Here is a 15,288-nt window from a genome sequence, read left to right as displayed (position 1 = left end):
GCTAGAACCTTTGTGAGTGTCTCCAACCTGTTAAGAGAACATTATGGCTCGTTGACGCCCCAATGGAAGTTTATTGTACCTAATGCTCCTTGGTGGGGAGGCTGGTGGGAACGCCTCATTAGATCTGTGAAAGTTGCACTGAGGAAAACATTGGGCACTAATTCTTTGTCCAAGAGTGAATTAGAGACTACACTTCATGAGGTGGAAGCTTGTATTAATTCTAGACCCTTGACATTTGTAGGTGAGGAACCCGATATCGCAAATCCTCTTACCCCTTCCCATTTCCTAATTGGCCGTTCTGCAGGTTTTCAGTTAGAGTTAGTAGATGATCCAGACTGTGGTGTATCCTCAAAGGATTTGTGTGTAAGAGAAGCTGTGCGTCTGGGTCAGTTAGACAAATTTTGGAGAATATGGCAGACTGAGTATCTTAGAAACCTGCCTTGTATGGTGAAGGGGTTCAAGCCAAATTGTAACCTTAAAGAGGGTTCTGTTGTACTAGTAAAGGATGAACGGGTGCCAAGGTTAAGGTGGCCTCTTGGAGTTATTACTAAGTTGTATCCTGGAAAAGATGGGGTTGTTAGAAGTGTTGAGGTTAAAACCAAACGTGGATTTATATCCAGACCTGTGCAAAATTTGTATAATCTAGAAATAACAGATTTGAAGGGTGAAATGGGTAGTAATTCCCAGGAGGAGAGACTTGAGAATCTTTGACAGGAGCCTGTAGAATCACCCTTAGTGTCTAATGTTGGTAAGTCCCGAAAGGGAAGACCTATTAAGGTTCCTATTAAACTTGACTTGTAGATTAAGGTAATAAGATAGCCTTGGAAGGCTCTGATGATGATAGGAGTGTTGAGACACTCCTATGGTGGGGAGGATGTTAAATGTTGGTTTGTTTGTCCTATGAAAACGCACCCAACGTTCGTTTACGCTGGTAAGTGTAGTGTTTGTCCTATGAAAACGCACCCAACGTTCGTTTACGCTGGTAAGTGTAGTGTTTGTCCAATGAGAACGCACCCAGGTTTGTTGACATTATCGAAATAGTTGATTTATTGAAAAATATGTTTATTTGAAAGGTTGATATGTTATTATGATTGGGTCATTACAATTATAAAGAGTAATCCATGTGAATTGTGATTATATTGTGAAAACTGTATTAATTTCCCGAGTGGATGGGAGCCGGGACTTCCCCTCTCCCGTTTTCGTCACATATTTGTATTTTTTTTACCTTTGGGGAAGCTTTAAAGAGAATAAAAGTGAAAAATTTATAATTTGCTGGTTAAATGGATTTGTCTTGTCTGTATCGCAATGTTATCTATTTTTTTTATGTGAAGTTTTCTACAAAAAGGAACCATGGGACCTGCGTGCTCCCCCAAGCTTTGTTTGAATCTGTAGTAGAGGGCAGAGAGAAATAAAGAGAAAACGGAGAAGGTCGTTTCCTTTCTCCCGTAGTTTATTTTTGAGTTTTACGAGAAAACTGAGGAGGCTATGCCTCAAACTGAGGGGCTTATGGCCCACATTCAACAAGAAGTATTATTAACTTTTATAAAACATCTAGACTACATCTTCTGTCAGTCAGTAAAGTTAGATCCACTGAACAAAGATAAAGTAATTTACAAACATCAAAGATGTTTTCTAAACATCGATTGATGACCTTTGACGAGGTATCTTTGCATGGCGTTGCAAGTGAAAACTTTACTGCAACAAACGATTACTTATCATGCGTTTGCAATAGCGAGTCATTTAAAATCCATTCTGAAACATGACAGAGGTTGCGTAGCCTTGATAAGCATATAAAGGGCTATGAAACAAGTTGTGGTTGCAGTTCAGTACATAATTCCTAAGATTGAGAACACTTTGTTATTGTTGACTATTAAAAAATGTTAAAATCTGAGAGTTTATGTAAAGTAAGAGTCAAATTAAATTGTAGGCGATGAAAATTGGTGAGTTCTTGAGTGAAGATGAAAAAGTTATTACATTTAGAACTACTTCACATGTTTGGTGAAACAGATTTTTCATCTATTTTTACCTAATGTGGCATTCTTGAATCCTATTTCTATTGGGTAATAGCCATCCTTTCTGCAGGCTCCATCTATACAAAATTGAAGAAGGAAAATAGGCAGAATGGAACGACAGCTGTGTCGTCCAAAGCGAGGAGTGCCAGCAATGCATTTCAGAGTTTGGCTTCCACATTGACACCTGCTGTGGGTACCTCTCCCAAGATAACAGTTGGTGTGATGATTTGATTGTAAGTATTATTAATTTTTTTCTTAATCTTGCTCATTTTATTAGCAGGTACAGTTTGCAATTTGATATAGCAGTCCTGTTTCTATTTGTATACTGTATTCTTTTCAAACAGGTATGTTGTTGAAGCTCTATAAAACATCAATAGTTTGTTCCATAACTGAAATACAAACCACGCTATTTAATATGGGTATTACTTTCGGTGTAGCTGAAATGACGAGCCATTAGAATTTAAACGAGGGTTTACTACCCCCTCGCTAGTTAGTGAGGGGGTAGGGAGGGGTGGCTTGCCCCCCCTCATACACCTGTGATTAGCTCGCTTTACTTTTAGCTCGGGTGACGATCAGACGTGTCTGCTCCCACCCTCGCTTACTTTGACAGCCTTTGATCTTTGTTTTTGCTATTTCTTTTATACAGTGTGTTTGGAAGTTGGCCTCTACCATGCGGAAGTGTCCCGGCTTACTTGACCGCCCTTGTGGTACTTATATGTCGGCGGTCGACACGGACCCTCACACCTTATGTCCTTTTTGTAGGGGTCAACGGTGTGATAGGAATAGAGTATGCGGTGAGTGTAGGGAGTGGTCTACCTCCCAGTGGGAGAGGTTTTCCCAGCGCCGGAAGAAGAAGTCCAAACGGGATATTTCTCCTTCAGGGGTTTCCTTGAAGAGAGAAAATCCCAAGGACTCTTCTTCCATAGCCTGAACCTCCTCCGAAGCTCCCACTCGATCGGTCTCTCCCGAGAGGCCGTCGAGTGGTAGCGTAGGCCGTACTTAATGTTCACCAACCTCGGGGTTCGGGAGAGGGAGTTGCCTCCCATAGCGAGGCAGTTCCTGTTCCTCCCCCGGGGGAGGATATTTCTGATAACAATGTGTCTAACAATGATTTGTTACAGCTTTTGGCTTCCTTTGGGCTTCCTTTGGGCTTCAGGGTTCGCCCTCCAAGGAAGCCCTGTTTGACATAATGAGGCTTGGGGGCTGCTGTCAAACAGTCGCCGACGGTAGCAGAGGTTGATCCTCTGTCTATCGTCGACTTTGTTGTGGCAGGGGCTTCCAACGAGTTAGGTCAAACCCCTGCTATGGTTATTGATGTAGCTGAAGGCTTAGTTCCCCCCTCCGAACATCCTTCGAGGGAGGAGCTAAGTCCAACGGTCTCTCCTGCAGGTGATTCTCCCCCTTGGGGGAGTTCACTAACAGAGACTCCTCTTCGGAGGACTGACGATGGTCTGCCTGCTGCCCCCAGAGGACGTATCAGACGGAAAGCTCGCCCTCCTCTTCGCTGTAGAGGCCTTCCTTCTCCCCACAAGGGAGTTAGGAGGTGCCTCTTCGGTTCTTCGCCTTCGCAGTCCCCCGCAGAGGATCCTCCTCGCCGTGCACCGACAGTTGCAGCTGCATCCCTGGACCTCTCTGTAGATCATTCACGATCTCCTTCGCCTGCCAGACCTGCTGACCTCCCGTCTCCGTTCCTGGCAGCTGACGCGCTGTGGGCGCCCACGCACCCTGTTATCCAACGGGCATCGGTCCCTTCGGGGCAAAAGGGGCTTTCTCACATTGTGAGTAAGTCCCTTAAGCGCCAGGTTTCCCCTGAGCGCCAACGTTCTCCTGCGCGCCCGTGCGCAATTGCGCGCAAGCGCTCGCCTGCTGTTCCTGAGACATCACTTCAGAGACCTCCTGTTGCTGAGACTACGCGCCAGTGCTCTCCTGCTCGCCAGCGCTCACCTGCGCGCCAGGGGTCACCTGCGCGCCAGGGGTCACCTGCGCTCCAGCGATCTCCTGTACGCCAGCGATCTCCTCCTCGCCTGCGCACAACTGCGCGCCCTCATCCTGATGCGCGCCACGCGCGCCCACGATCTCCTGTTTGCCAGCGTTCGCCTGCGCGCCAACGTTCGCTTGCGCGCCCACGACCTCCAGATCTGGGCATAGGAGGAAAGAATCTTTCTTCTCTTTCCCATCAGCGATCTCCTACACGCCTTGGGACCTCGCCTGCGCCGCAGTCTCCTTTGCGCGCACCTGTTTCAGCTCCTGCGCGCCCACGCACTAGGGGTATTTCCCCTGCGCCTACGCGCACGCCTTCTAGAGCTCATCGAGGTCCTGCGAGAGCAAGCGCTTACACACCCTTCAGCGCTCCCCCTGCTTCTGCCAGATCGCGTGCCCGCTCGCTCCATCACCTGCGCGCCAACTCGCCCATGCGTCATAGATCGCCAGCGCACCCACGCGCCCCCTCGCCTGTGCGCAGTCGCTCACCCGCGCGCCATTGCTCGGCAGTGTGCCATCGCTCTCCTGCACGCCAGCGCTCGCCCGCGCACCCTCGCCATCATCTCCGCGCACGCGAACGTTCGCCCGCTCGCGAACCAGGGAAAATCCCATCGCGCCAGCGCGATCCCCCGCGCGAAGCTACGGTAACTAGAGCCTCCAGGTCGTTGTCTTCACGTCCCCCCCCCTGCAAGTGCAGATCAGCGCTCCTGCAGGAGGAGGGGAGAACTCTGGATAGGTCCAGGAACCAACCTTCTTCTTCCCTTTCTTTTCAGGCAGGCCCAGTTGTAGTTTCTACTCCGAAGGATCGCCCGATCTTCTTCCCTCCGGAGGGAGTCTCTAAGTAGCCATGGTTCGGGTCCCTTGTTAGAGCCGTCATGCAGGCTTTCAAACCTGCCTTCTCTGAGATGGGCCTCAAATCAATGGCAGCTCTGACCACACTGAAGAGGAAGAGAGGAGTAGAAGTTGTGGTAACTTCTCCCAGGGCCAAGCTGGCTCCCTGGAAGTCCATGAAGAAGGCTGTTTCCCCCCCCCAGACTTTCTCTCCCTCTCCTGTGGATGAGGATTTTCCATCCTCAGGGGAGTCTACCAAGGTGAGACGTTCACCCATCGCACCAATGGGAGAAACCACACCTCGTGCAGGAGAATCGTCCCGGGTTGGGGCGGAGAAGAGCCCACAGACGTCGTTATTGGAGTCCTGTATTCCTCCTAGGAGGGAGCCTAAGGTCTCTTAAGACCATCCTCAAGTCACCCCCAAGGATTCGACCAGAGCCAACAAGACCCGTAGAGAACGTTCACGTGTCCCCCCAAGAAGAGCCTTTGGGGACGGGAGACTTTGCTGCCAGTTCTCCAGGAGGGGAGCCCCAGGAGTCAGAGCATGCCTTCTGGCAGGTTCTGACCCTGATGAGGCATCTCAACAGGTTCCTGGATCCTGAGAATCCTCCTCGAGAGGGCAAGGACACTATCCTGGACCGAGTCTTTGGCACTCAGAAGCCCGCTAAGGCCAGTGTGGCTTTGCCCTGGTCCCAAGGGGTGAAGAGTGCCAGGGATAAGGTTGAGGACTAGCTCTCCAAGCTCGCCTCCTCCAGCCGTTCCACTGCTGGCAACAAGCTCCTCCCTCCTCCTCGTATCCACCAGAGGAGGTACTTTGAGATCATGGAGGAGTCTTGCCTAGCTCTCCCCTTGCACCATTCTGTGGAAGAGCTCACCAAGGGAGTCCCTCTAGAGAGGCTCTCTAGCCGGAAAGTGTGTCTCTCGGCGACAGAGATCCTAAGTCAGGAGAAGGTTGCGAAGTGTGCCATGTAGGCTACTTCGTGGCTGGATGTCTGGCTGGGGTCTCTTGGCATCCTGTTGCGATCCAAGGACCTGTCTAAGGAGAGCACCAGGAAGGCCCTGGAGACCTTCCTCCTTTCGGGCACCCGCACCATTGAGTTTCTGGCCCACCAAGTCTTGAACTTGTGGGCCAATTCCATTCTGAAACGACGTGATGCGGTGGCAGAGAGGTTCCACACAAAGGTCCCAGCCATCGAGGTCAGCAGGCTCAGGCATTCTTCCATTTGGAAAGAATCTGTTTGAGCCTAAAGACGTGGAACAGGCAGCTGAGAGGTGGAGGAAGTCCAACCAGGACTCTCCTACATAGGGCTCTTTCATCAAAGCCATATAAACCTCCAGCACCTCACTTCTTAATTTTTATGGTTTTAATTGAATTTGCTTTTAATTTTCATATACAGTAAATGGTATCGGCGTCAATGACCTTAGATGTCAGGATGCCAGAAAACTTTCAATCAATCAATCAATCAATCAACAACCTCGCCCGTCCAAGACGACGAAACCGGCAGTGGCAGCAAAGGCAACGGTGTCGAAGCCCTTTCCTGTCAAAGACAAGAAAGGCAAAAGTCCTCCAGGGGAGAGAAAAATCCTAGAGGGAGTGGCCGAGGCCGCAAACGCTAGGATTGGCAATCCCCCGGCATGTCCACCAGTGGGGGGATGCCTACAAAGTTGCGCAATCAGGTGGCAGCAACTCGGGGCCAATTCCTGGACGAATCATTCAGGGATATCACGTCCCGTTCACTACATCTCTACCTCCCCTGACAGCGGATCCAGTGTCGTTGAGCTCCTTTGCCATGGGATCGGCAAGGGGCAAGCCTTACGAGCAGAAGTCGAGACCATGTTAAAGAAGGGTGCTCTCCAGGAGGTCGTCGATGGTTCCCCAGGCTTCTTCAGTCGACTCTTTCTTGTAAGGAAGGCGTCTGGAGGCTGGAGACCAGTCATCGACCTCTCAGCTCTGAACAGGTTTGTCAAACAAACCCCGTTCAGCATGGAGACGGCAGACATGGTCAGACTTGCAGTGAGACCACAAGACTTCATGTGTACACTGGACCTGAAGGACGCGTACTTCCAGATCCCAGTCCATCCGTCTTCAAGGAAGTACTCAAGATTCAGCCTAGACAACAAGATCTACCAGTTCAAGGTGCTGTGTTTCGGTCTCTCCACAGCACCTTAGGTATTTACCAAAGTGTTCACCCTGATTTCTTCGTGGGCACATAGGATCGGCATCCGTCTCCTCCGTTATCTGGACGACTGGCTGATCCTGGCAGACTCGGAGTGAACCCTTCTTCGACACCGAGACAAGCTTCTGGGACTCTGCCAAGATCTAGGGATCATGGTAAATCTCGAGAAGTCTTCTCTGCTACCAACTCAGCGACTGGTATATCTAGGCATGATATTGGACACCAATCTCCACAAAGCCTTCCCATCAGACGTCAGGATAGCAAGGCTGAGGAGGGTCGGAGATCCTTTCCTCAGACAAGAAGAACTCCCAGCCCAATCGTGGTTACGTCTCCTCTGTCACCTTTCTTCCCTGGCCCGTCTAGTTCCAAACGGTCGCCTCAGGATGAGATCCCTGCAATGGTGACTCAAGTCCCGGTGGAATCAGGGACACGATTCCCCGGACGTCTTGGTCCCTATGGGTCCTGCGGAACGGACGGACCTTCAGTGGTTGGTGACAGACAAGAACCTACGAAAGGGAGTGGCTCTTCTCGTCCTCCTCCCGGATTTGATGCTGTTCTCGGACGCCTCAAAGAAAGGAGGGGGGCCCATGTTCTGAACCACACGACCTCAGGACTTTGGTCAGAATCAGAAAAGTGCCTCAACATAAATCTGCTAGAAATGAAGGCCGTATTCCTGGCACTTCAACAGTTCCAACAGTACCTGGCGGGTCACTCCGTGGTGGTGATGAGCGACAACACCACGGTAGTGGCTTACATCAACAAGCAGGGAGGTACCTTTTCAGAGTAGCTATCCCATCTGGCAGTAGAGATACTGAGATGGACGGAAGTCCACTCGTTTCCACTATCGGCTCGCTTCATTTCGGGCAAAAGGAATGTGCTCGCCGACAATCTGAGCAGGGCATCCCAGACAGTGAGTACCGAGTGGTCTTTGGATCCTCTAGTAGCCAACAAAGTCCTGACTTTGTGGGGCTCCCCGACGGTGGATCCATTCGCGACAGCCTTGAATTTCAAGCTTCCGCTGTACTGCTCCCCAGTCCCGGACCCCAAGGCACTCTGGCACGATGCCTTCCAACTACGGTGGGTCATCATCGGCGTTTACGCCTTTCCCCCGTTCTGTCTGATGAGAAGGGTGCTCAACAAGACCAGAATATCGGTCGACCTGTCAATGACCTTTAGCTCCACTATGGCATCACGCAGAGTGGTTCCCGGACCTTCTGCAGCTCCTGACGGAACTCCCGAGTGAACTCCCTCCTCGACACGAGCTACTCAAACAACCACACTCCAACATCTCCCACAAAGCCGTAGCATTGCTGCGGCTTCACGCCTGGAGACTATCCAACATCTCACAGAGAGAGGCTTTTCGCAACAAGTTGCGGAAAGGATGTCTCGACACCTGCGAAAGTCATCCGCAGGAGTCTACCCTGGCAAAGTGAAAAGTCTTCTGTGGTTGGTGTTGTGGAAGGGGTATCTCTCCACTCGACGCCACTATTCCAGCAATAGCGGAGTTTCTCGTGTATTTGCGGGAAGAGATGCGCCTTTCAGTCTCGGCAGTGAAAGGCTATCACTCAGCCTTAAGTCTTGCCTTCAGGTTAAAAGGAATGGACATTTCCCCCTCGCTGGAACCACTCATACAAAGTTATGAACTTACCTGCCCTCAGTCGGAAGTGAGACTTCCTCCAGGGAGCGTGGTTCGAGTCCTCAGGTCTCTTAAGAGACCTCCGTCGAACCATTACGCCAGACTTCTGATCGCCACCTGACTTGGAAGACGGTGTTCCTACTTGCTTTGGCCTCGGCCAAGCGAGTCGGCGAACTTAACGGTCTCCTGTATGACATTGCCCATTCAAGTGGATGGGTAAAGGTAACGTTCAGGTTCGTCCCTGAGTTTGTGGCTAAGACTCGAAATCCAGGAGTGCCAGACCCCCGGTTCGACTCTTTCCGGATTTCGAATCTCCGTTCTGTAACAGATGACCCAGACCATCTCCTACTGTGCCCAGTAAGGAGTCTGAGGCTCTATCTTGAGAGAACAGCTGCAATTCGTCCTCGAGTGCAAAGCATTGTCTATGAGCACAGGAAGAACGAAGAGGAGGGTCACTAAGAACACTATCTCAGCATGGATTCACAGGGTCATCCACCATTCCCCGAATCCAGACCCTCCGTCACGTCGCCCTAGAGCTCATGATGTCAGAGGCATCGCTACGTCCCTGGCATTCAAGAGAAACTACTCAGTAACGCAGGTTCTACAAGCAGGGGTTTGGAAGGGTCAAACGACCTTCACAGCCCACTACCTGTAGGACGTGACCCACAGGAGGCTCGATACATTCTCTATCGGCCCTGTGGTGGATGCACAACAGCTGGTTTAAACCTCAGGCTCCTTAATGGACAAGCAGCAGAAGGTTGAAGGCATTGTTACCCGGTGTTAGTCTGTATGAATGAAAAGATATGCCTGGCCCTTATTCTTTTCTTCATCCTCCCCTCTCTTGGGGAAAGCAGCTTCCTGGGTTCTCTGCACAGCTGACCTCAAACCACTGCAGGTAAACCATGCTTCCTTGTGTTCCTAGTATTAAGATAATACTGTCGCGTCTCCCATACCCTTACGAGGTGGTATTGGGAACGTCTTAACCTAGAATTCCATCTAATGAACTCCAGGTCAACTTCCAAGGACGAGTCACACTTCATTCCTTCACACACACGCTTACGTAGGCCGTGGTCCTTGCAGAGCAAGGTACTTGCGAGGTGCAGGGACTCTTTATCTCGAGTTATACACACTCAGATACTGAGTCCCCGGGCAAATGCCAAAAAGCCAGTAACGGCTGGGACTTAGCACTCTTCCTAAGGGTTAAGTCACCCTATTTAAATAGCATGGTTTGTATTTTGGTTACGGAACAAATGATAAATTCGTAGATAATTTGCATTTTTTCTAACCATACAAACCTTAGCTATTTAATCAAACTTGCCTGCCAGCCCTGTCCCCCGGGAAGTCCTACCTCTAAGCAAAGTGAACTAGTTCACCGGTGTGTGAGGGGTAGCTAGCTACCCCTCCCCTACCCCCTGCTAAATAGCGAGGGGGTAGTAAACCCTCGTTAAAATTCTAATGGCTCGCCATTTCAGCTACGCCGAAAGTAATACCCTATTTAAATAGCTACGGTTTGTATGGTTAGGAAAAATACAAATTATCTTCGAATTTGTCATTTCATGTAGAAAACTGAACTTGAGCTGAACCAGGACAATTGATAGGCCCTATCCAGGTTCATTATGCTTAAGCAGTCAGCAGATGTTGCTTCAAATGTTTTATTCCACCTTTATTGGAACATTGACCGTCTGTCTGCATGTCAGAAGCTACGTTGAATCTTATTCTTTTAAGGCAAACTTGCTTGAGGTTATGATTTTCTTGTTGTGAAATAGTGTCTGTTTGCTTGGAAGAGTCCACACGTCTCTTAGGATCATGTCTTCTCCTTCATCACCCAACTGCAGGCAAGGCCATGTACTAACCCTATGTAAACCAAGCAAGCAATAATGTTTGTTATGATCTGGGAATAGCTGTCTTTTTCTTTCTCACTGTTATCCCTACATTGTTCTCTAGTCTTGGATAGTGCCATAGCCTCTGTACCATGGTCTTCCACTGTCTTGGGTTAGAGTTCTCTAGCTTGAGGGTACACTCTAGAACACTATTCTATCTAATTTCTCTTCCTCTTGTTTTGTTAAAGTATTTATTGTTTATATAGGAAATATTTATTTTAATGTTACTGTCCTTAACATATTTTATTTTTCTTTTTTTCCTTTCCTCACTGGGCTATTTTCCCTGTTGGGGCCCCTGGGCTTATAGCATCCTGCTTTTCCAACTAGGGTTGTAGCTTAGCAATTAATAATAATAATACATACATACATATACCAAGGTGCTTCCCCCAATTTTGGGGGGGTAGCCGACATCAAACAAATGAAACAAAAAAGGGGACGTCTCCTCTCTACGTACCTCCCAGCCTGACAAGGGACTCAACCGAGTTCGGCTGGTACTGCTAGGGTGGCACAGCCCACCCTCCCACATTATCCACCACAGATGAATCTTCATTGTCCTGAATCCCCTACTACTGCTATCTCCGTGGTCATCCAAGGCACGGGAGGAAGCAGCAGGGCCTACCGGAACTGCGTCACAATCGCTCGCCATTCATTCCTATTTCTAGCACGCTCTCTTGCCTCTCTCACATCTATCCTCCTATCACACAGAGCTTCCTTCACTCCATCCATCCACCCAAACCTTGGCCTTCCTCTTGTACTTCTCCCTTCAACTCTTGCATTCATCACCTTCTTTAGCAGACAGCCATTTTCCATTCTCTCAACATGGCCAAACCACCTCAACACGTTCATATCCACTCTAGCTGCTAACTCATTTCTTACACCCGTTCTCACCCTCACTACTTCGTTCCTAACCCTATCTACTCGAGATACACCAGCCATACTCCTTAGACATTTCATCTCAAACACATTCAATTTCTGTCTCTCCGTCACTTTCATTCCCCACAACTCCGATCCATACATCACAGTTGGTACAATCACTTTCTCATACAGAACTCTATTTACATTCATGCCCAACCCTCTATTTTTTACTACTCCCTTAACTGCCCCCAACACTTTGCTTCCTTCATTCACTCTCTGATGTACATCTGCTTCCACTCCACCATTTGCTGCAACAACAGACCCCAAGTACTTAAACTGATCCATCTCCTCAAGTAACTCTCCATTCAACATGACATTCAACGTCGCACCACCTTCCCTTCTCGTACATATCATAACTACTCTTACCCACATTAACTCTCAACTTCCTTCTCTCACACACCCTTCCAAATTCTGTCACTAATCGGCCAAGCTTCTCTTCCGCGTCTGCAACCAGTACAGTATCATCCGCAAGCAACAGCTGATTTACCTCCCATTCATGGTCATTCTCGTCTACCAGTTTCAATCCTCGTCCAAGTACCGGAGCATTCACCTCTCTCACCACTCCATCAACATACAAGTTAAACAACCACAGCGACATCACACATCCCTGTCTCAGCCCCACTCTCACCGGAAACCAATCGCTCACTTCATTTCCTATCCTAACACAATCGTCGTCGGCGCCCACTCGTGTCCGAGTATTGGGTTCTGTCGTTAGCCATCAGCCTCCTATCTATGAGAAAGAGATGAAGAGGGGTGAAGGAAACGACAGAATGCCAGTAGCTGGGTATATTGTTTTGGGTGGTCGTGGCTTTGCAACGGCCACGCACACGCACTTGGCCCACACCGTTTTCACCGCGGCTCAAGACATATGAGACAGGCGGCTTCTCCGATGTTGGTTGTATCGGGCTGCCGGGTTCTTGTTATGTCAAGGCCCGCCTTGTTGCCTGCCCGACAGGCATTGCCCTCTTCCGCTGGCGCTGGGAAGCTCCGCCGTTGGGGTCTTGTTTGGTTTGATTTTGGAGTTTTCCTTCTCCTAGCCTTTGCCTATCTTAAATAAAGGAGAAGGCCTATAGGGGGGTCCAGTCTTGGTCTGGTCTCTCAGAACTGGCCTTAGCGGTATGGTTGAGCCTGCCAGGGTGGATAAACTACCCCACCGCCATTGCCCAGCCCATCATTGGGGTCGGTTGGGTGCCTGATGCACCCTCTCCAATGCCTGCTTTTAAAGGCATCTTCTCCCACCAAACCTCTTCTCTCCATATCATCCTTCACCTTATATCGTCATCTAATTCTCTGCCTCCCTCTCGATTTTCTTCCCTTAACAGGCTCCTCCCAAGCCCTCCTCACTCCCTCCCCACCATCCATCCTCACCACATGTCGATAGCATCTCAGTTGTTACACTCTTATCACCTCTAATCGTTACTAGGCCTGCCATTTTTCCTTGGTAGGATCTAATTACGTAGGGAATATCTCCTTGATGCCTTAAAACTTTTGGGTGTATAGATACCAAAAATTCGTGATTCCCTTTAAAGTTGTATAATGATCTCAGTGGCATCACAGTACTCTATCTCGATGCCCACATCTTAATGAAGAAAAGCCTTGATACTACTTAAAAATGGCCCATTCTTTATCCTACACATCCCCTGAATGTACAGTATAGCAGAAGTTGATTAGTTTGGTATATTTATTTTATTTCTTATTTCTTTGTTTATCGGTTGAGTCCCTTGTCAGGATGGGAGGAACGTAGAGAGGAGAGGTCCTCTTTTCTGTTTCATTTGTTTGATGTCGGCGACCCCCCAAAATTGGGGGAAGTGCCTTGGTATATGTATGTATGTATGTCATCTGGGTATTTGAGTCTCACAAGGCTTGCTGTACAGACTTGTTTCTTGTGAATTTTTGCTCATTTTGAATGGTGGAATTGATAGAATGGAAACGGTCCTAGTTTATTTCCTTTAGTCCAAAACTACTTTTAATTAAATCTTAATTACCATAAAAATTACTTAACATCTTCATTGATTATTTGTCATCAAGACAATGTTTATTCTTTGCCCTGTGTTCAAACCCAGGATACAATATAGTTAATTGAATTATTATCATTATTGTTACTATCTAAGTTTGAAAAGCTGGCTATTTTTTTCTGTTGGAGCCCTCGGCCTTATAGCATCCTGCTTTCCCAACTAGGGTTGTAGCTTAGCAAGTAATAATAATATTACTTGGAGTGGGGGTAGTTTCCTCCCTTACCCTTCAGTAACCACCTCGTTATGAATGTTAACCCTTCTACCCCCAATGGACGTATTGGTACGTTTCACAAAACTCATCCCTTAACCCCCATGGACATACCGGTACGTCCTTACCAAAAGCTGCTATTTGCATTTTTTTTTGCATATTTTTGATAACTTTATGAGAAACTTCAGGCATTTTCCAAAATAATGAGACCAACCTGACCTCTCTATGGCGAAAATTAAGGCTGTCAGCGTAATCTAAAAAAAAGATATTGCAAAAGGTGCTTGAAAAAGAAAAACGCGAGGGGGGTTAAGGGTTGGAAGGTTCCAAATAGCCTTGGGGGTAGAAGGGTTAATTAACAGCCCAAGTTCTAGCTGAGCTGAAAGCAGACTCTTACCAAAGGATTGAGGTTTGGATGGTCAGGAAAAATACAAATTTCTTTTAGAATTTGTGATATTTTCTTTTGTATTTTCTCTTTAATAAAAAAATGTTTTTCAGCACACTACAGTATACTGTATATAACAATATGTCTGCTGTATGCATTATTTAAAGGTAATTTTTCTTCCTTCTACTCTACTTCCGTGTTCCCTCCTCCTTCCTTCTTTCTTGCTGTCCATCCTCATAATGTTCCCTTCATGCTTCAGGTGCTGAATAGCCTCCCTGGGCCCTGTGTTGGGCCATCTGATCCAAATTTATAAATCCCATTGAACCAGTATACCCTTTTTATTGTTAAATTTTAATTATTGGTATTTTGAATTCACCACAGAGACGTGGAAATGTTTATGGAGTTCACAGATGAATCCAGCCATGACAGACCAAGGAGGCAGCTGCCGATGACCTCGGATTATATAGCAGCCCAGTCTGCCCTACCTGAACCTCGACATGTCACATGGAGGACGACCCCAAGTCCAGACATCTTGCCATTGTGAACCTTAACAAGTCTGAGTACTTAAAAGATGCTTCTCAAGTCATGCCGTGTCCTGTCCTTACTTTGGCCAGTGTCAGTGTGTGAGTATCACCAGGTCTTTTTATGACTGTATTCAAACCTTACACTTTCTAGAGCTCATGTTTCCATCTCATGTTAAGCATGAAGGTTGTTTGTTTGTTTGTTTGTTCCTACACAAATACAATCCTCATACTTCAACAGAAGTATACTTTCGGGGAAGTTGGGTACGGCTGTTTGAACTTCAATGAGGTGGAGGTAGTTACTGCTGGGCGGTGGGGAACACCTTCCCGTCTGATGGGCCACTGAGCCCATGCTTTTTTTTCAGCTGCTGTTAGAGTACAGGTGAGCTTCTGTTTCTCTTCCCTTAGATAATTTCGTTGGCAGATCAGCATGCGAGAGGAATGTTTGGAAGGAACAATGGATTTGTAGTGGTTTCCTGATAACTGTGTGACAGTTGTCTATTCAAACCTGCCAATATCCACATTCTTGTTTCTGTTAGACAGCATTCCTCTTTGCTTTTTATCCCCTCCTTTGTGTGGCTGATAACGGTGACGACAATGTGTTCCTTGGAAGGTTAGCAATCCTTAGACGTTGATGTGTACGTACACAAGACTACTCATACTGTTTCTCTCCATGTGGGAGAGGCTGTGCAGCCATAGGAGTTCCCTCGACTCCCTTCGCTGAAGACAAA

The 15,288-nt window shown here is 48.0% G+C and overlaps 1 long non-coding RNA gene across 1 annotated transcript in view; it reads left to right on the top strand.

The window, feature by feature from the left end:
• LOC137633935 (uncharacterized) overlaps positions 1–15,288 on the top strand; it is a 478,141-nt gene that overhangs the window by 447,979 nt on the left and 14,874 nt on the right. The window contains exons 2-3 of the long non-coding RNA XR_011042360.1: positions 2,083–2,245; positions 14,418–14,659. This is a non-coding gene — a long non-coding RNA (uncharacterized lncRNA). The remainder of the gene's footprint in view (positions 1–2,082; positions 2,246–14,417; positions 14,660–15,288) is intronic.

Source organism: Palaemon carinicauda, chromosome 43 (genome assembly GCF_036898095.1).
Source record: "Palaemon carinicauda isolate YSFRI2023 chromosome 43, ASM3689809v2, whole genome shotgun sequence".
NCBI lineage: Eukaryota > Metazoa > Arthropoda > Malacostraca > Decapoda > Palaemonidae > Palaemon > Palaemon carinicauda.
This window is presented reverse-complemented; position numbering and strand designations above follow the sequence as displayed.